Source organism: Coturnix japonica, chromosome 13 (assembly GCF_054131305.1).
Source record: "Coturnix japonica strain WE chromosome 13, WE-NBRP24, whole genome shotgun sequence".
Classification (NCBI taxonomy): Eukaryota; Metazoa; Chordata; class Aves; order Galliformes; family Phasianidae; genus Coturnix; species Coturnix japonica.
In genome coordinates this window covers 4,866,453-4,886,835 of record NC_140675.1, presented here as the reverse complement: position 1 = coordinate 4,886,835, position 20,383 = coordinate 4,866,453, and positions in this window count along the sequence as shown.

The following is a 20,383-nucleotide window of genomic DNA, read 5'->3' as shown; positions in this document are numbered from 1 at the left end:
TTTCTCTTTTTTTCTTCAGATGAAGCCATTAATTTTGTCAGCAAGTCCAAAACGACTCCAGAAATATCAGTCAGTCCTTCTGAAGACCTGGAGCTGGTGTGTGAGGTGTCAGCTGCAAGCGGAGCTGTCGTATAGAAGAAAGATCAAATAGAGGTGAAGCAGGACCAGAGGACAACCATCATCTCCCAGGGGACGCACCGCAAGCTCATGGTCAAAAATGTGACCCTGAAAGACCAAGGGAGCTACAGCTGTGAAACAAAAGATGACAAAGCAACATTCCAAGTGAAAGTCAGAGGTGAGAAAATGCTTGGAATCCCAGAGATAAAGGAACACTTCATTTTGTGTGTCTTGCATTTGGAGGATCAACTTACAGCCTCTCTGGTGCAAAACATTTTGGCTATAGGACTTTCTTTGTCATCTAGTGTCATAGCAACACTTTTCTACATGTGCTTTTCCATCCAGGAATGAATTACTGCAACAAACAATAGGCAAGGAGGGTAACTTGTGCAGCTCGTGTAGTCAGCTGGTGTCTGCAGGGTTACAGTGCAAGAGCACACCAGGCATGCAAGGAGTGAGAAAAGGGGAGGTGTTTGATGAGATCTGGTTACAAAATTTGAATGACACAATGAGGTGGAAAATGCCACTAATCAGACTCATAAATGGCCTGGGTTGCAAAGGCCCACAGTGCTCATTCAGTTCCAACCCCCTTCTTCCTATGTGCAGGGTTGCCAACCAGCAGCCCAGGCTGCCCAGAACCACATCCAGCCTGGCCTTGAATGCCTGCAGGGATGGAGCATCCACAGTCTCCTTGGGCAACCTGTTCTAGAGGGCCATTCCCTTCTGATTTACTGGAAACGTAGAGAGACATCAGAAGAAACAAAGAGAAGGGAGGAGGTTCAGCAGTGCATGCAGGTGTTCTAAATCTCATGTCCAAATCTGCTATCAGACTGCGAAATGTTTAGATTTATGATATGATATGAAATGATATGCCTATTCATTTCCCAAGGCAAAATAGAGGGGAAAGTATTTTCCTGTCTTAATGAGGCATCATGATGGTCCCTGTGAAGGGCAAGTATAATGAAAATGGGGAACTGGAGTAAGCTCTGCAGCAGACTACAGCAAAATGGTGTGACTGTTGTGATGTCCCTGCAGAGAAAGAAGACGTGTTTACAAACAAGGACAAGGTACAAAAGGAGGTGAAGGCTGCACTGACTCAAAATGCCACGCTGAGCTGCGAGGTGGCCCAGGAGAAGATGGAGGTGAAGTGGTACAAGGAGGGGAAACTGATCACCTCGAGCAAGAAGTTCAAGGTAGAGTCAGAGGGCAAACAGCGTCGGCTGGTGGTGAGCCAGGTGGAGAAGAAAGATGCAGGGGAGTACAGCTGCGAGGCTGCTGGCCAGAAACTCACCTTCAAGATTCATGTCACAGGTAAGACAGGTGTTGTATGAAATACAGCAGAGAACAGTGAAGTAAAATCTAGTTTCTATTATACAGTGATCCAGGTGCAGTAGTCTGTGCTGAGGTTTTTTCCTTAGACTTGATTGCCTGGGTTTGTAGAAAGTATTTGGTTTCAGTATGACACAAAGACCTGTTTCAGTCTGTCTGTAGAGCAATAATTAGTAATATATGTACAGTGGAAGCAATATTCAAGATATTATTCAAATCTCTCCTGTGCCTGAGATCCCAAACTGTAATTCTTGTTCACTTAAACATTTGACTAAGATAAGTATGTGCAGTGAGGCTGGAGTGCATGTTGTACTTGCAGCCTTTCATGGCAGGAGAAGCAGGAACTTCTCCTAGTAGTACACTGCCTTTTTACTATGCCTTTATGTTGGAGGCTGCATCTGGATAGGTGAGTCTGCTACTCACAGTAAGAGACCTGGTAGAGCTGACTATTGCCAGAGCTCAAAGTAAGATAGATATCTGCAAATCACACACAAAGAACAAAGGACTGCGTTGGTAAGCATATTTCCTTTGTGCCTTTGACAGTCACAGTTGTGGCAATGGTAGAGGCCATGAGGAGTCTGTTCAGGAAGCCAGGAGTACTGTTCTGGGTCATGAAAAGGCAGCCAGTGGTTTGACTATCACATGTTTATGTGTTTTGATGTTTCACAGTGGGTCTTAAGTAAAAGGAACTCAGGTTTTGGTTGCCTGCAGGACAGATGTTCTTTTGGGTTCAATATGTTTGCATAGTGACTTGCAACCATGGGACTGGTGTTCAAGGACCCTCTTGGTTCCTTCAGTTCCTAGGTTCTTTCTTGCCTAGATTTGACACTTTGTTTCAACAGAAGAGCTGATATTCTCTAGTGAAGGCTATTAGTTTGGGCACAAGTGGTAACCTAAACCTGTTCCAACCTGTACATACAAACCTGCAAGTTGGTCTCATTTCAGTCCCTCAGTCAATACTTTTTCTTTTCTTCCCTCAGAGCCAAAACCTGTGTTTATAAACCAGGAGCAGGTGCAGAAAGAGGTGAGTGCTGCCCTGGCAGCAAGTGCCTCCCTCAGCTGTGAAGTAGCACAGGATCCAACCGAAGTAAAATGGTACAAGGATGGAAGACTGCTTGCCTCCTCCAGAAAGTTCAGAATGGAATCTGTGGGCAAAACACGGTGTCTGGTTGTGGAGCAGCTGGAGAAGAAAGATGCTGGAGAATACATCTGCGAGGCTGCTGGCCAGAAGATGACCTTCAAGTTGGAAACAACTGGTGAGCATTCGCTTTGGGAGCACTAAGCAGCTTTTTATGTGGCTTAGAGGAAGACTGGCTGTCTTCTACCCTGTGGGCATGGAACAGCCACAATTCCCCCCGGAACAACATCAATGACCCACACCACAAGTTGGATTCTCCTTTTTAATGTAGTGGTAGCGAGGTGAAAATCTGGCTGTGGAATATTTTTGACTAAGGAACTTCTACTTTAATTTCTAGATGCGCTGAATTACCCTCTGGAGTGTCTTTCTGAATATATAAGCAACCATGGGTGACTATGATCCTGATTTATATCTAGGTTCAGGCTTACTTTTTCAGTTAGGTTAGATCAATAGCTCCAGAGAAGATAGGGAAATACAGCAGTTCACTGATACCATGTGTCAGAAGAATGCAGCTCAGTGCTGGGCAGTTTGCTGCTTCATTCCCTCTTACAAGTTGCACCCAAGGCTGGAAAAGACCACTGAGATAGCTGAGTCCAACCCAGCCCACCCTCACTGGACTTACTAACCACGTCCCCAGTGCCACATACCCGTGGCTCTTGAGCACCTCCAGTGACTGCGGTATATCAGCATGGTTGCTTCAGTTGTGGGAGTTTTCAGACACTGGCTGTTGTTCTAGCGAGACAAAAAACCAAAACTGATGGAACAGTGTCTATACAGGAAGCAACTGGCTGTCCTGATGGCTGCCAACAGTTTTACACAAGGTGTGTCATGCAAGCTTGCATGAGTCTGGTTTAAAAACTTGCTGTTCTGATGGAAGGAGAGGATGTTGGTACAGGATAACTGCGGGATTTGTGCTCTCCCGACATCCAGTTGCAATCACAGCTTATTGTTGCTATAGAAAACAGCTTCTCTGTAGACAAATTGAGTTAGTTCCAATAAGTGGCTGAAGCCCTAAGTGATCCAAGGTGAAGCATGATCCAAACTGGAATTTAACTAATTGTAGTAGGGAATCCAAGCCTTAATGAGATGAGTTATTTAAAATATGAGTCCTCCATCTAAAACAGCATTGAACTCTTACTCTGGTTTATGATAGAAGTGAGAGTTTAACAGCAGAAGTCTGAAGTTATGCTCCATATTTCTCATCACTCAAGAGAATATTTGAATATATGAATTCCTTTGGCTATGTTAGAGCTCATAATGAGGTCAGCTGATGTTCTTTAAATGCTCGGAGTCTAGCAATGTGGGGAAGTGGACTGCTATTTGCTGTTGAGCTTTAGGCTAAGAAGCCTGATTTTAGAGGACTGTGGACTTCCCCTTTCCCTTCCCCTCTCCTCCCCTTCTCCCTGGACTGATCCCACATGGTTTGAGAATGATTTCAGATCAAGGTAAATGAGGAATCGCCGTGTGAAAACCTGTTGTTTTACTGCACTATAAGAGACACTTAGTCAAAAGACAAGTGTGTGTTCCAAGCTTGAGATTGCAGGAGATCCTAGAAACAACTCAGCTGCTCAAACCTGCAGTCTGGCTGAATCTTTTATTGTCAGTTTTGGTCAGGAGGAGATGCTTGAGTAAGACAAATAAAAGGTCACGGGTAAGTTGGTCCTTCTTGTGATATACTTCTAGGCTTTCTTCAGGGAGAAGCTTAATTAGTCCAAATAATCATAGCAGAAACCACACCAAGAGCATGAGAGTGAAATTTATACTTTCTTGACGTGAAGGAAAATTTTACCTGGTTCTGCCATTCCACAAATATTTGTTTCCTTATGACAAGAAGAACTTTGCAGAAGTAATTTTTTTTTTTCAGTCTTGCGTGCAACACAAAAAGGGGTAAAATCTAGGAGGCCACCTGAAATGTTTTTTCCATCTGGAAGGATCCATTTAACAGCACCCATGGACCTGGTTATGAACAAAACTAAGTTCCCAACTAAATCCACATTCTTCTTTCTCCTTCTCAGAATTGCCTGTGAAAATCAGCAAACCATTGGCAGACAGTAGCGTCATTGAGAAGGACAAGGTCACATTTGAGTGTGAGCTGTCCAGGCCCAACATGGACGTCAAGTGGTTCAAGGTATGGCATGTAATGGTATTTTCCTTTCTGACTTCTCTGGAAATGGATGAGAGCCTTTAATTTCACTTCCAAGGGATGCGAGTCTGAGCTTTTCCTTGATAGCTTTTTCACTGCTCTCTTTTCTTTATGCTCTTTTATTTGCCCAGATCAGCACTCTTTGTTATTATGTCCTGAGTTCATTTATCAAGTTGAAATTGAAGTTTGTTTTGGTTTTATTGTGAACTTTTTAGGTCATGCTGCACAAAATATTGTTGGTTGAACTACAGTACAGTCTTGAGCTTCAAGTCTAACACAGAAATTCTCAGCCGGGATTTTGTAGCCTTGTTGTGAACTGGGTTTTTGGGGTGAAATCTCAGTTTTCTTTGCACCTGACAGTGTGAGAATTTGCTCTGGCACTTTGTGTACCTCCCCGGTGCTCAGCTGTTCCTTCCCTTACTTGGGGATAACGTCATTTATTCAAGGTGATGTCCAAACAGGCTTGTTAACAGTCCTCCGCAGTGCTTTAAGCTGTCATAGGTCAGCCAGAATTTATGCATGTTCTATAGCCATTCCTTCATGTTGAAAACACTGCACTGTGCTTAAGCTTCAGCATATGTTCCAGTAAGCACAGTTCCATTAATTCTAGGGGAGTGGGTGAATTAAGCATAGATCTGAAGGCTCCCTTTGCTGAGTGCAGAGATGGAAGGACTAATGGAGATCTGACTTGATATTTTCCCTTCTAGGATGGGAAGGAGCTCTGTCAAAGTAAAAAAGTGGGCATTACTTCCCAGGGAAATAAGAGAAGTCTCATTATTCACAAGTGTGAATATGAAGATCAGGGAACATCCACATGCTGAGCAGCCTAAGACAAGACATCAGCTACCCTAAAGGTTCATTTTATGTTTAACTGAAAGAGCAAATAAATCCTCTTGTGGTATTTTGCACCACGGGAAGAAATGCTTCATGGGCAGTTTGGGCATTTCTTGGTTAGTCCTTTTGGATACCTTTCTCTTTCTTCTTTATGCTCAAGACAGATTTTCCCTCCATGTGTTGCATTGGTTAAACCCCAGTTTGTAGCTCATCACCAGGCTCTGAAGCATCAGACTGGTTACTGAACACACGGGTCTGCTGTGCCCTGGTAGATTCCACCTTCCCAAGGGACGTCTGAAAGGATGCTTTTTTCTGATTTCCTACTAGATGCTGTCCTCATGTGGCCACTTGGGTTCAGTGTTAGCATGAACATGAACATGTGTCCTGTCCCATGACTTTGGTGAACTCTCATTTTCTCTCTCATTCTGCAACCAGGTTGGGTTGCTGTTTCAGTACTGGCTGTTTTATGCAGCCATTCCATTTGTTCTGGTTTACGTTCTTTTTTATTTTCTTTTTTTCAGGCATCATTTCTATACAGTAGACAAAGCCAGCCTATTACATTTGATTTACAGGTTTTAGCTTTTGCTGGTAAGCATTTCAGCTCTCAGGCAGTTTTACCAACAGCTTTGAAGAGCTGAAATGAACCTGCCTGGACACGATGGTCTGTTTTTGTTGGTGTAATGAATTTATGAAGTTAAACTGATTGACCCCATAAGGTTTTACAGTGTATGACTCACGTCTGGCGGAGTTATCACAGCAACGAGTTTATATATTTAGCATTTGGGGAGGCAAATGGTTGGGGATACTCTTTCATTTGCTTGCGTCTCAGAGTGAATCACCAGTATGTGAACCATCCTTCATCTCCTTTGTATTGCTTTTGTGTGTGTCTGTGTGTGGTTTCCCCTGTGAATTTCATCCTTTCCAGTTATATGGAAGTTCTCTTTTGAGCAGTGAAATTAGATGTTCCATCAGCAGTCATAATGGTAAAGCTGAGTTGCCACGTTATCTGTGTCCTTTCTGTCTGGCGTCTTAATAACTGCTGCCCCACCACAATATCTGTCTAATACTTCAGCTCCATGGATGCCTCCTTGTGCAAACTGAGAGCCTGTATTTGGTGTGCATAGATCTGGGCTTACATCTGTGCTGGTAAATGCACTAGTGCATGGGCTAAGCAGTCCTGCCTCCTGTGCTGTGGGCATTGAGATGGGGCTCCTACAAGCTGCCCATTGCAAGATATTTAGAAACTAATTGCTGCGGAGGTTTCCATCCTCTTTTCAGACTAACTAAAATTTGGTTAGTGGGATCAAAACAGAAGGGGCAGGGAGGGAGAGCTGACCAAGGACTACTGATGGAACAACTATGAATCCTTGGTTCCTCAGGATTCCCTGCATCAGCAGTTGGCAACAGGAGTAAGGGGGCTCAGGAGGACACTGTAGATTAGTGTGAAAAATGAGCGAAGAGAGTTACTAATTGATGCCTCTTGGAAAGTAGTCCAAGAGTAGTCCTCTTCATAAACTCTCCTCTTGTGTGTGGTTTTATCTTTATGAGGTGTTCTTAACAAGTGATGTGTAGATCTCCCTTATCTCATAATGTCTTTGCCTGCCTGCAGTGAATATGCAGGATACTGGATCATATACCAGCTTCTTTGAATTACTGCTCATGTCAGGAGATAAAATCTGCCTATTCTTTGAACTAACACTGGCGAGGGTTAGTTATTCTGGCTACCGAGAGAATGACACAGCAGATTAAACTCTTTCATTTCCTTCTTTGTCAAATGCCTTTTCATCCAACTGTGTGTCCCATAGAAATTCAGAGCAGTGTTGGCTGAGGGAAGTGGAAATATTTATCTCCTGTGTGTATCTGCCACCCTATTTAGACATGCTGGCAGAGCGCAGAGATTGGAGGAGTTGGATTAGGCAGTAGTTTCCCTATTGCTCACAGAACCACTTTTTCTGTGGTCTCCCAGCTACCCTGTGCCCAGTGGCCTATGCAAGATGGAGCAGAAAAGGCTCATTTTATGAATAAACAGGAACCTTTCTGGTCAGATTAATACCTGTGCTCTTTTAGAGAGATTTAGGTACTAGAGATTTTAGGTACTGGAATAGGCTCCCCAGAAAGGTGGTTGAATCGCCATCCCTGGTTGTGTTTAAGAGCCTTTTGGATGTGGTACTCAGGGATATGATTTAGTGTAGGGTTTTTAGAGTTAGGGTACTGGTTAGGCTGCGATTGGACTTGATGATCTTCAATGTCTTTTCCAACCTGGGTAAATCTATGATTCTATACAGGAACTCTTCTCCTGAGGTTAATCCAAGTTGTATCCAGGCCCTTCAGAAGGAAAGGGATATAGCAGCACAGAAATATGGCCTGATTCTGACATAAATAAATGCAGACCTGGAGAGTTAAAAGGGATTGTGTGATGTTCAAGGGATTTTGAAGCAAAGATGTACCCTAGGTAAGATTTGTGGCTGACATTCCCCATACATTGTTTGTGGGCACACAAGCTAAGGAGAGACTAGTGATGAGCATGCAGAGAAGCCAATGGTTCAGACAGGTTTGTAGTGACACGACATTGTAGAGTTCTGTCTATTTCTCCTTGGCATAGTTTGGAAAATAAAGATGAGGTAATTGGTGGTAACCAATATGGCTTCCTCAAAGTCAAGCCATGCCTGACAAACTTGGTGGCCTTTCATGATGGAGTAACAGCATCAGTGGATAATGGGAGAGCAACTGACATCATCTACTGGGACTTGTGCAGAGCATTTGATCCCGTCCTGCATGACATCCTGGTCACCAAACTGGAGAAAAATGGTTTTGATGAATGGACCAGTTGCAGGATAGGGAACTGTCTGGATGGTCACACTCAGAGAGTTGCAGTGAGTAGCTGAGTGTCCAGGTGGAGGGTAGTGTTGGGACCAGTGTTATTTAACATTTTTGTAGGCAACATGGAGAGTGGAATCAAATGAACCCTCAGCAAGTTTGCAGATGACACCAAGCTGAGCGGTGCTGTTGATGTGCTAGAGGGAAGGGATGCTACCCAGAGGGACCTGGACAGGCTGGAGAGGTGGGCCCTTGGCAGCCTCATGAACTTGAGTGTGGCCAAGTACAAGGCCCTGCACCTGGGTCAGGGCAATCCCAAGCACAGGCACAGGCTTAGAGGAGAATGATTTGAGAGAAGCCTTGACCCTGAGGAGAAGAGTTGGTCTGGAGGGAGGTGTACATGCCTATAGCAGGGGGACTGGAACTAAATGACCTTAAAGATTCAGTCAGTTCTATTGTTTTTCTACCCTTAATTTTGCTTGAAAGGTTTTAGAATAAATGAGATTCTGGTTTCCATGAAAACTGTTTGCAGGGAGCTCCATTGTAGCTAGTAAGTCTATCTTTAAGTTCAAGGGCAATAATGCATTGACTGTGTTGAAGAGAGAAATGACTCAGGAATGGATGATGGTTTAGAATAAAACATAATCCTACTTATTTCCTATGCAAATATGTGTAAGGAAAAGATGCTGCACTCAGTTCTGGAAATACCCTGACAAATATGTCTCTACTGTTTCACAGCTGGAGATATCAAGATTGTTAAAGCACTGGAAGATGTGGAAGTGAATGAATATGGGAGTGCATCTTTTGTCTGTGAGATTTCACACTATGAGGTTCAGACCCAGTGGTACAAAGAGGACAACAAGCTGAAGGCTGATGACAACATCAGAATGCAACAAGATGGTAGGGTGTAAGCGGGGGATCTTTCTCCTGAGTGGGGGGTGGGTTGGAGATCAAGCATATAAGACATCTGAAATGAAGTGAAGAGGGTTCAGAAGCGAGTTCCCCTTTTGTTTTGTGACTGAGGTTTAGGTGGAACAAGTGACATGGTGGGATGCTTAGTGTGGGAAGTGTGATGCTATCCCACCATCCCACACTGCTGGGAGCAGGTAGGAAATGAGTGCAGTTATTTCCAAAGTGGGGGTGAACAGGGCAGTCAGTTCACCTCTCCAAAGAGGTTTTGTCTGACAGTGAGTGTGATCCTTCTGTATCAGGTACTTTGAAGGTGACGACAGCCACATTCGGTCAGTCCTTGCAGAAGCCATGTTTAGATTCTGCTTTGGTCTGCTCCATTTCCAGTTCAAAGTCGTTGGACACTAAATGAGACAGCTGCATCTCAGTAAAAGATCTGTTTGAATAGCTGTGATGTGCTTACTATTCAGATTTACAGAGCTGAGGTTTTGTCCTTGGCTATAGCAAAGAAGTCAAATCAGGTGAAATTAATTGTATTTCTGAACTAGACAAGTTTAAGTTTGGTAGCACCTAAATTTGGTGCGGTTTGTCATTGATTTCATCTGAAAGAAACTTGCAGGCTTTTTATCTGCTGTTGTCCCCAGCGTAAGATTATCCATTCACATCCTAAAGTACTTGTTATATTTTCAACTCACTCTTATTTGAATAAAAGCCTCAACTGGGAGCAATTTAATAAGCACAAAACAAGAGCTGGACCTTGCATTTGGTAGATACTGTACAGTATTACTTCATAGAAATGTAGTCAATGGCATTCCCTATAGACAATCGTTTGTTTTATCTTTAGAGTCGTTCAAAGAACCGATGTGAACATGAAATTAAATGGAATGGAATACACGCAAGGGACTTTCCTCTTCTTCCAATTGTCCTCATCCTTTCTTCTCTTCCACCCCTGCTTTGCAAATTACCATATAGAAATCACCAGGAAGTTGGAGGACAAGACAGCTTTGGAACGTCATTCTGTCATCCTGTCCTGTGACTTCAGGCCTTCTCCAAAGGTTGTGAAATGGTTCAAGGGCCGCACACCCATCGAGCCCTCTGAGAAGTACAAGATCAAGAGGGATAAGCATTCAGCAGAGCTCAAGATTCTGAAGCTGAAGCCCGATGATGCTGGTGTGTACAAGTGCAAGGCAGGAATTGCAGAGACTGAGGCCACGCTGACAGCTGAAGGTATGAGCAGGGAGGGTGGCCTCTTCCATGTCCTATTTCACCTCAGATTTCTCTTCTGGAGGTTGACTTCTGCCGTTCTCTCCTGCTAACTTTATACATGTATTATCTTCACATAGATGATTACACAAAGATCATCTAGTCCAACCATTCTACCACATCCCAGTATCATTTATAGTAACAGTGGTAACAGTTCACCTTGTTTCCCCACAGCCCGCAATGTAGAAGTAACGAAGCACCTGCAGGATGTAGAAATTGAAGAAGAGAGCTCTGCTGTCTTCTCCTGCGAGCTGTCCCATAATGACGAGGACATGGAATGGTTCCTGAATGGCAACCTCCTTTACACCAACAATTACAATGACATCAATAACGTTGGCAATTGCTGCACACTGACAATGAAGCAGGTTAAGCCTGAGGATGCTGGCACAGTGACAGTGAAGTCAGACAAGGTGTCAGAAAGCGCACCTGAAGGTGATAGGTGGGTCTGATCACACCCCTCCTGGATGTGAGAGATGCTAAGGAGCCCCAGTTCATTCTATTGTGCAGCAGTCCTGCTTCTAAAGCTGACCTCTCTGGGGTGACAAGTCATCAGAGGCTTTCTTCCAGTGGAAGGTTCCATTGCAGCAGATATCAAGGAAGGAGGATGGTTTTGGTGTCCTGCCAAAGCATTCCATTGCTTTTTATCATCATTTTACTTAACACAAGGAGAGTTACAGGAGCAATTTCTTTTACTGCTTCAGTAACATGCAGTGTCAATGCTGTTGTCTCCAAGGATTTATGACTGAAGGAGAGATCATTCAGTGTGTGTTTTGCCTCTGGGATGACTAATGACCAGGCTGTGAGCAACCTGATCTAGCTGTGAATGTCCCTTTTTATTGCAGGGGAGCTGGGCTAGATGGCCTTTAAGGGTCTCTTCCAATTCTAAGGAACTTGTGCCTGAAGTGCAGAAGTGGATGAATTATACCACTTCTTCATATCCTCCCCATGATTACAGAGGAAATACAACAAAACAACATGCATGGTCTTACTGTTGTCATTTGCTTGAATACGAAGACGTCTCTTTTTTATGGTTGAGATTTTTGTTGATATGGGTCAGGAGGAACTCACACTTTTTAGCTTTCTCAATAGGCAAAAAGTTCCAGTTGCTGCAAGCCACCGAGGTAACCAATAGAGGGGCCCTGATCCCCCTTGTGCCATCGGGATGCTCTGGCACAGGATGTGCCTCAAATTCAAAGCTCCTTCCCACCTCCCAAGGAAAAGCAAAGCAACTCAAGCATCTCCAGCAAAGCTGCCCAGCAGACAGCAGGGAATGCAAACAGCTTCTGGCTGCTCCCCTGCACTCCTGTCCTAAGTAAGTGACCCCTTGAGGACTGGATGGGAAATCAGTGCATGACACACGTGAGTGTGCACAGCATTGTGCAAAGCAGTGGGGATCCCTGTGTGTGTGTGTGTATTTGTGCATGGATGGTGTTGTACACACATTTGTGTCCATGAGTGTACAAACCAGTGGTGTTGCTCAGGTGTGTGTAGGTCTGTGGGTATGTGTGCAAGGACGAGCATGCACATATATGTACGTGCACAGGGGTGTGCAGAGTGTTGGAGCTGCACAAGGACATTGTGGTACCGGTGTGTGCGTGCACTTTGGGAGTGAAAGGAAGGGGTTACACATGTGTGAGTGTGTGTGCGCACAGGGCTGCACTAAGGGATGTGGTTGTGTGAGTGTGTGTGAGCACATAGATAGTGCGTGGATGCGGTGGCACAAATGTGTGCTTGCACAGGGCTGTGCTGAGGAGTTGGGCTGCACACAGGTGCACACAAAGGGATGTTTGAACCCTTTGCCCCTAAGAACAGTTTTCCAGTGTCCCTCGTCCAAGAATTCTTTGAACAGCCTGCAGCTGACTCTCCTGAAGCTCAGGGTCCTGACTTTGCTTTTTGCCAGACCCGCATTCCTTGAGATGAGGAACTCTAGGAGGGCATGGTCACTACAGCCCTGACCACCTCCAGTCTTAACCCCTGCTGTGCAGCATGTCCAGTAATGCTTCCCTTCTTCTTGGTGTGCTTAATGCTTGGCCCACAAAGTTATTCCCAGTGCAGTCCAGCAGTCTCTCAGACAGCTTGCAGCCAGCCATGCTGATTTCCCAGCCTGACTGGAATCCCCCATCAAGTTGAGAGTCAGTGAGCGCAGTGCTTCTGGTAGCTGCAGTAAGCAGGGCCCATCAACAGGCTCCCTTGACCAGGCGGCCTGGAGCAGACCCTCACCTCCAGAAGCCCATTATTGGTTCAGTCCCGAATTTTACCCGCAAGTTCTCAACGTGATCGTGGCTGTTCTTAGTCCTTTGCAGTCAGCTTCTTCATAGAGAGGGCAAATACCTTGCCCTCCGGAATTCCATAGTAACAATCATGTCTCCTTTATGTCAGGTGAGGTGTTTTTTGTTGTTGTTGTTTTTTGTTTGCTTGTTTGTTTGTTTTCCATTTTCTAGGTAGAAAATTTAATTTCTGAGCCAGGAGAAGTGCAACATGTAACAATCTTCCTGGCACTGTGCAGTTTGCATGAGTAGCCAAGTGCTCCTCAGGTAACGTGTGCTGCAGAGCTGACCTTGGTGGCAGGGGTTGTGTCTTCATTTTCTTCCTGTCATGTGGGAACATAAGAAGACTCTTCAGAGCAGGAGCTGCAGAGGAAGATGAACGGCATGAGAAGGTAAGGCTAGGAACCAAGGACACCTCCAGAAAGAACAGAAAAACTAAGTCATTTAAGATGCACGATGGCCGTGTGATACTGTCCGTGACTGGAGGAGAAGCACATGGCTAGGAATGACTGATGGCTCTGGTGGGATGACTGCCTACGTGCGCCGTAAAGGAGAGTTTGTGGGATGTTCTGTGGACATGTGAAGGCTGTGGGAAAGTTAAGAGAGAAAACGTGTGAATTCACAGAAGTGGTATTAGAACCTGGAATAAACCATTTGGATCACTCACATCTGAGTCCGTGCCAGATTGTCGCACTGTCAGAACCTGAGGCCTGGGATTTTCCTTTAGTAGTGCCAACTGCCTGTTGTAAATGAGAAAAGATATTACTAAACATAGCTTCCCTCCTTGTAGTTTTGATATTTCTGTCTTTGCATTCCTTTAGCACCCAGGGTGTTGATGCAGCTGCACAAATCCGCTGTACTGTCCTCCTGTTTTGCATGGAAGAATGGTAAAATAGCAATCTCTGGGTGAAATTTTGTTCAGGCGTTTTCCTTTCTGTACCCCTAGGAAGCAATGGCTTGGAAATGGCAGTGCTGCCTGGGAACCCACACAGCAACCCAGTATCTCATTGTCTGGGTCTGTGAAAAACCACAATGATGACAAAAGATGTTTCAATTCTGTCTGTGCTGTCAGTGCAGCCCTGAGGAGCGGTGTGGGCATGGCATGGCAGGGAGAAGGGATTTCCCTTCCAATGGGAAAGTGCCTGTTCATGTGTTGGTATGTAACCGCTCCATGGCCTGCTCCACGTGCTTCTGAATGGGCAGCTCAACTTTTGTGTCACTCAGCCACCTGTGGCAGAGGTCAGGATTAGTGCCTTTCAAGGAGCTGAGAAGCATTTCTTGCTCAAGTCCTGCTTCCAAGCTTAACCACCTACAATGAAGTAGATGTCGTTTTTCTGGTGTCCTTCAATTCCATGTCCACATTTTCCCAAAAGCAAAAGAATTTGGAGTTAACCAGCTGCAGTGAAGTGAGCGATTTCAGTGCCTATTTCTGATGGTGGCAATGAGTTCAGAGGTCACACTTAATTGACGGTGCCTGTTTCCATTCTGACAAAGGCTGTAGTTTCAGCTGACTTCCCGAGGCTGCCATATGTGGTGGTGACACAGCCTTGGGCTTGTGCGTTTGCATGACTCCCACCTTTCCTTTCTGTGTCTTGCAGGTCAGCTGGTGCTGGAAGCGGCCGGTATCTGAGTAGGAATGAAGGTGAGTGCAGGAGCAGCTGCTGAGGGGAGGAAGGAAGTCCATGCTAATGAGCTCTGAAGCATCTGCGGGTCCGGTACCAGAATAGGCAGCAGTGATGCAGGGGGCTTCTCGGCAGGAAGCTGGCTGATCCAAATGCTTGCTGAGAGTTTGGAAGCCCAAACCCTTATGGTCTCTGTAAGGGTGGCTAATAAAAAGATATTAACCAAGATGGTGGTAAATAGCCTAAGGTTATTAGCAAAGGGAAACTCACCAATATCGATACCTTGACTAGAAAGCTGAGGCAGCCTCAACTAGGGAGCAATCTCTAAGACATGCTGTCTCAGTGGTGGTCAGCCTTTAAATGAGGTCTCAGAGGAGGTTGAGTCGAGGTCCACCCCTTCTGGGAGCACAGCTAGATTACTCTCACCTGTGCTCCCGCAGCTGACCCAATACTTGCCTCAGCTGATTAATCAGAGGTTCAAGCTGTGATTTCCCATACAGTCTCTAAGCTGAAGGCAGCATCTCCTTGATCTGATGGTGGTGTGCCTGAGTGAGGGAGTGATCCAAGCTGGATGCAGAAGAGTCATCTTAATTTCTCTGCTATTTTACTTCAGATGACACCTATTGGGTGTTGGTTTCTTAAAATTTGGATCTAGGAGGTGGTCTCTTCCTTTGCTTCTGGTGAAAGCACAGAAGTGCAGCAGGAGTAGAAGACAAAGAGGTTTTCTTGGTGACAGGAACACCAATTATTTGATTCAAATGTGTAACTGATGTAGATGGTGAAGAACAGATCTGCCTCAAAGACATGCTTGATCACATAAGAAATGAGCATGTGATCCAAGGCAGGCAGCGTGGCTTTAGCAGGGGAAGGCCATGCCTAACCAGTCTGGTGGCCTTCTATGATGGAGTGACGGCATTTGTGGACAAAAGGAAGGTAACAGATGTCATTGACCTGGACTTGAGCAAGATCTTTGACATTGCCCTCCACCACATCCTTATCTCTAAACTGGAGGGATGTGGATTTGACAGGTGGACCACCTGGTGGATAAGGGATTGGTTGAAAGGCCACAGACAGAGGGTGGTGATTCATGGTTCTATGTCCAGGTGGAGGCCGATAACAAGTGGTGTCATCCAGGAGTCTGTCTTGGGACCAGTGCTTTTTTACATGGTTATCAGAGACACCAATGATGCAATGGAGTGCACCTTCTGCTGTTTGCTGAGTGGTGCGGCTGACGCAGTGGAAGGAAGGGATGCCATTCAGAGGGAGCTCAACCGAGAGGTTGGCCTACGTGAATCTAATGAGGTTGAACACAGCAAAGTGCAAGGTTTTGCACTTGGGCTGGAGGAATCCCAGGCATTTCTACAGACTGGGAGGAGCAGTCCTTAAGAGAAGCCCCGCAGAGAAGGACCTGGGGGTCCTGGTGGATGAAAAACAGAACGTGAGCCATCAGCGTGCTCTTGCAGCTCAGAGAGCAAATGGTCCCCTGGGCTCCATCAGAAGAGGGGATGGCCAGCAGGGACAGGGAGGTGATTGATCTTCATGATCCTTGAGGTCCCTTCCAACCCGGGCCATTCTATGATTCTGTGATTACACTCGCTGTCAGAAAGAATGGCAGCTGTACAGAAGCTGGATATATTTTGGGACAGTTCTTGTAACCAGTTGATTTTAAGACCTTGCCCGAGTCAAGAGTCTAAATTGAGTGTCAGAAGAAAGCTGGTAAAGTGGCTATTGCTCATTCTTTTTCATTTGCTGATTCTTTCATTCGGGTTCCTTTTCCAAAGGAGATTCTGGTGATGGAAGCAATTGAAGAAAGAACCAAAGCAGCTCTTGCCAAGAGTGCTTGAAGTCCCTGTGGAGAGAAGCAAAGAACTTGGGCTTCCTCTGGGATGCTCCCCACCATGTCTCAGGAAGGAGACAACTGCTGTTCCACTTTCTGCTCTGTGTGTGGAAAGGTACATCTGGGTTTCTTCTGCTTGTTTATTCTTTCTTTTTCAGGCTTTGAAGGAGAAGGGGTGGAGCAACGGGAGACTCACTGGTCGTTTGTTACCTCAAGAACAGGATGGATTCTGCATTGACTGTGAAAAACCTGGGCTAGTAGCATGGGCATGTTTCAGGCTGGACTTTTCCTTCTTGGTTTCCTTTTGGCTACAGGGAGACAGCTGTCTAAAGGTGTGTTTTCATACCCACTCTCCAAAACCATGTTTCATTGTTGCAGGTGGTTCAGTGTGCTCTTGCAGGGTAGATGCTGTAGTTTGCTGTAGAATCTGAATGGTTTCTGTTCCTAGGGGAGGACTGGGAGGAGGTAGTGAGAAGAGAATTCAATGCCTTAGGTGTATCTTAGTGAGAAATGTTGGCATGAGGTGCTGAAAGTCTTGAGTTGTCAAAGGCCAGTGAGGCTCAGACTCCTTAACCTGCTGGAGCAGGGTGGAAGCAAGGAGTGGGCACTGCCGTCCCACAAGCTGCACTTGGTTCTGGTCTGCCAGGTCTGTGCTGGCCTGGATTTCTTCTGAGAAGTTTGTTGGAGCTGCTTGGAGTAGTGAAGGGTGGGGAGGAAGTGCTGCTCAAGAGCTAAGGCTCTGCATGATCATCTTGGATGGTTTTAACCATGATATCTGAAGACATAGTTTCCATCAGAATGATCCCAACATTGTGCGAGTGTCTCAGATGTATGAGAGCACCTGCCTCCTCCAGCTGAGCCATAGGAAAGCTAACTGTGCCCAGTAATTACAGCTTCTGCAGATTGAATATGCTTCCAAGTGTTTTCCCTAGTGATCAATAATGTCCCAGCACTCTGAGATTCCATCTCTGGCACAGTCTGGAGCATCTCTGCAATCCTTGGTTTCTGGAGGGCACGTGGTGAGTGCATGGACAGGGTGGCACAAACGCGTGCGTGTGCTGAGGAGTTGGGTTGCACACAGGTGTACACAAAGGGGTGTTTGTGGAAGGTGTAGGCACATACGTGTTCCCAGGGGTGGTTGGCACACGTCTGTGAATGCAAAGGAGGGCACACGATGCAGAGTGTGCATGGGGGTGTGCAAAGCAGGCAGGGTGGTGAATGGGTGTGCCTGTGCACATGGATAGGGGAAGGCTGGGGTTACAGGTTGACCTGTGCTGAGGTGAGTGGGGACTCACGGTGTTGCTCAGTGGTAGATTTGTTCACACTGAGTGCTAACAGGAAACTCGCACACCCTTTTTGTTTCAGCTGTGCCAGCGCTGTGATCCCTTGCTGCAGGGATGGGGTGTTGGAAGGATGGTGTGCGTGCCGAGCTCCCATCTCTTGCAGGAATCAAGTGTAGAGCAAAAGGGATGTTTGGGCCAGGTGACTGTAAGAAGGCTGGCTGCTTTGGATGGTGGTAGCTGATGGAAACAGGTGCTCTGGGGACCGTTCAGCTTTTAACAGAAGACAGGGGTCCTGCAGCAAGAATGACTAGGTTCTCAAATGGCTTCAGATGTGCACACCGAGTACATCCCCACAGACATTTACCGGTAGGCGGCTCTTGCAGAAGAAGATTCAAGCAGCAGAACCTTTTGCTCAGCTACATCACACAAATGCTACAAAAGCAGGAACAACCTGCAAGCTCTGGGTCTGTTTGTCTTGCACAGGCATGCACTAACTGCGTTTGATGGTACCCCCCATCCTTGATTTCCTTCCCTGCTTCTTGTCTGATGACGCTGCTGAGCCAGGAACAAGCTGCCCAGTGTGGCAGAGCATGGTGCAGAGCTGTGCTGGGACCTCCTCCCCTTCATCTGCTGCAGATCAGTGCCCCACACGTGCCATTGGGATGCTCTGGCACGGGATGTGCCTCCAACCCAAAGCTCCTTCCCACCTCCCAAGGAAAAACAAAGCAACCCAAGCATCTCCAGCAAAGCTGCCCAGCAGACAGCAGGGAATGCAAACAGCTTCTGGCTGCTCCCCTACACTCCCGTCCTAAGTAAGAGACCCTATGAGGACTGGCTGGGAAATCAGTGCATGACACATGTGAGTGTGCACAGGATTGTGCAAAGCAGTGGGGTTCCACGAGTTTGTGTGTGTGTGTATCTCTGCTGTTATGAAAGCATGGGAAGACTGCCTTACTGAGTCCCAGATAATTACTTATCCTCAAATGATTTTTCCTGGCCAAAGTTAGAGCCTCTCACAGGTAATCGAGATCAACAGGCTGTTGTTGCACAATCAACAGACACAATCTAGATGATCAGCTGAGGAAAATAAAGCATCATGCGAAGGGTACTAGATAAGTGAGCAGCTTGAGATCTGCACATTTATGTGATGCTCATGGTCTTAGACAATATTTGCCTAGAGAGGTCACATTGAATGAAAGCAAACTCTAAGATGAATGAAAATATGCACAGGAGAAGAAGCCTCTGAGGCTTCTCAAGTGTTATGACCAGAAGACATAAACTCTGTTAAAGCAAACGTTTCTCTCTATTTTTGTGTTATTCCAGGCAGGCCTTGATTACCGCCTGAACACATGCTGTGGAAGCCCAGCTTATGCAGCACCAGAGCTAATCCAGGGCAAAGTGTCTATTGGCTCAGAGGGATGTAGAGCGGTGTTTGTTTTCCCCTCTTTCCCTTCCCTCTCCACAGAGCATTTAAAGGCAGTGGAGCTCAGGTAGGCTCTCTTGGTTTCCCTTCTGAATTCTGCTAGGTTGCATCGCTTGGTAGCTCTCAGAAGCTGTCAGTGGCCACAGACTAGAAAAGTGCAATTGGTCTCAGTTCACACAGCTAGCTGGTTTGTCTCAGGCTAATCCTGAACTGCCTCAAGCGACTGCTTTGGTGCTCTACAGAACAGCAACTTCAGAGATCTCTTTCTATTACTAAGTGTTTGAAAGAGCAATTTGCTCTGTTAATTATCCATCATTTCTGTGCAGTCTGTTTTGTCAGACTTGTCTTTAGCTTCCAAGTTGTATGTGAAGAATTGTTTCCGTTGTAATGCACAATGAACTAAAAATTGAGAGATGAAAATGTGAAGAGTTTTTCCAGCTTTGATTTCATGTCTGGAATTTTGGAACCCACTACTTGCAGTTGTTAATCTGTCCAAACTGGTTTGGTTTGGGATGCCCTCGTACTTCTTGAATCGCTGTTAAAGGCGGAGCAATTCCTACAAGTGCCATGGCCCCACTGTTGTTCTAATTCTTGTTTCTTTGTTTTCCACACGCTGCTTTTCAAGCCTCCTTTTTCTTTACAGTCAAAGTGAGAATTGCACTGTGAGGTGTCTGAACCTTGTTGTGCCTGTGCATAAATAGAACAGCAGCAAAGCCAGACAGGTGACTGTGCTGACAGCTCTCGTAGCCAGTAACACGTAACTGTGCTAAATCCCTTGTGACGGCTTTGATTTCATTTTTGCCAGTGAAATCCTTGTAAAAGGAACTGCAGCAGTGTGATGAGCTAAGGTGAAGATGCTGGTTTTAGTAGTGCTCTAAGCTGAGTGGAAGGGCAATTGAATGAGGGTTATATGCTTTCTCTGGGATGATAAGGTTTTATTTCCTGAGGGAAAGAGCCAGCTTTTCATGGGCTATATGTGGGCTTTGGCAAGGGCAGACAATCCAGTCTGTCAGGAAGCCATTTGAGGTGCTTCAGGTTTGTAAGCTTGTCTTTTAGTTGTTCAGGCGGATATTTGGAGCATGGGTGTAGTGCTGTATGCTCTGCTGTGTGGGTTTTTCCTTTGGATGATGACAATATGATGGCACTCTACAGGAGGATACCAGTGGGTATCAGTGGTGCTAGAATACACTGAGAAGGGAAATAGCTGAGCTTGACAAGAGGCCTTGCTTTTCGGATGGCAGAACATGCTGAGCTGTGGGTAGAAAGGCCACAGCACAGTCTGCTGAATATTGTCCCTGTTTTTGCTGCTTTGTCTACCAGTATTTTGTGGATTTGGTTCTACGCTTGGTTGGCCTATGTGGCACTGTAGCCTAATTCTGTACCATGATAGCATACAGAATT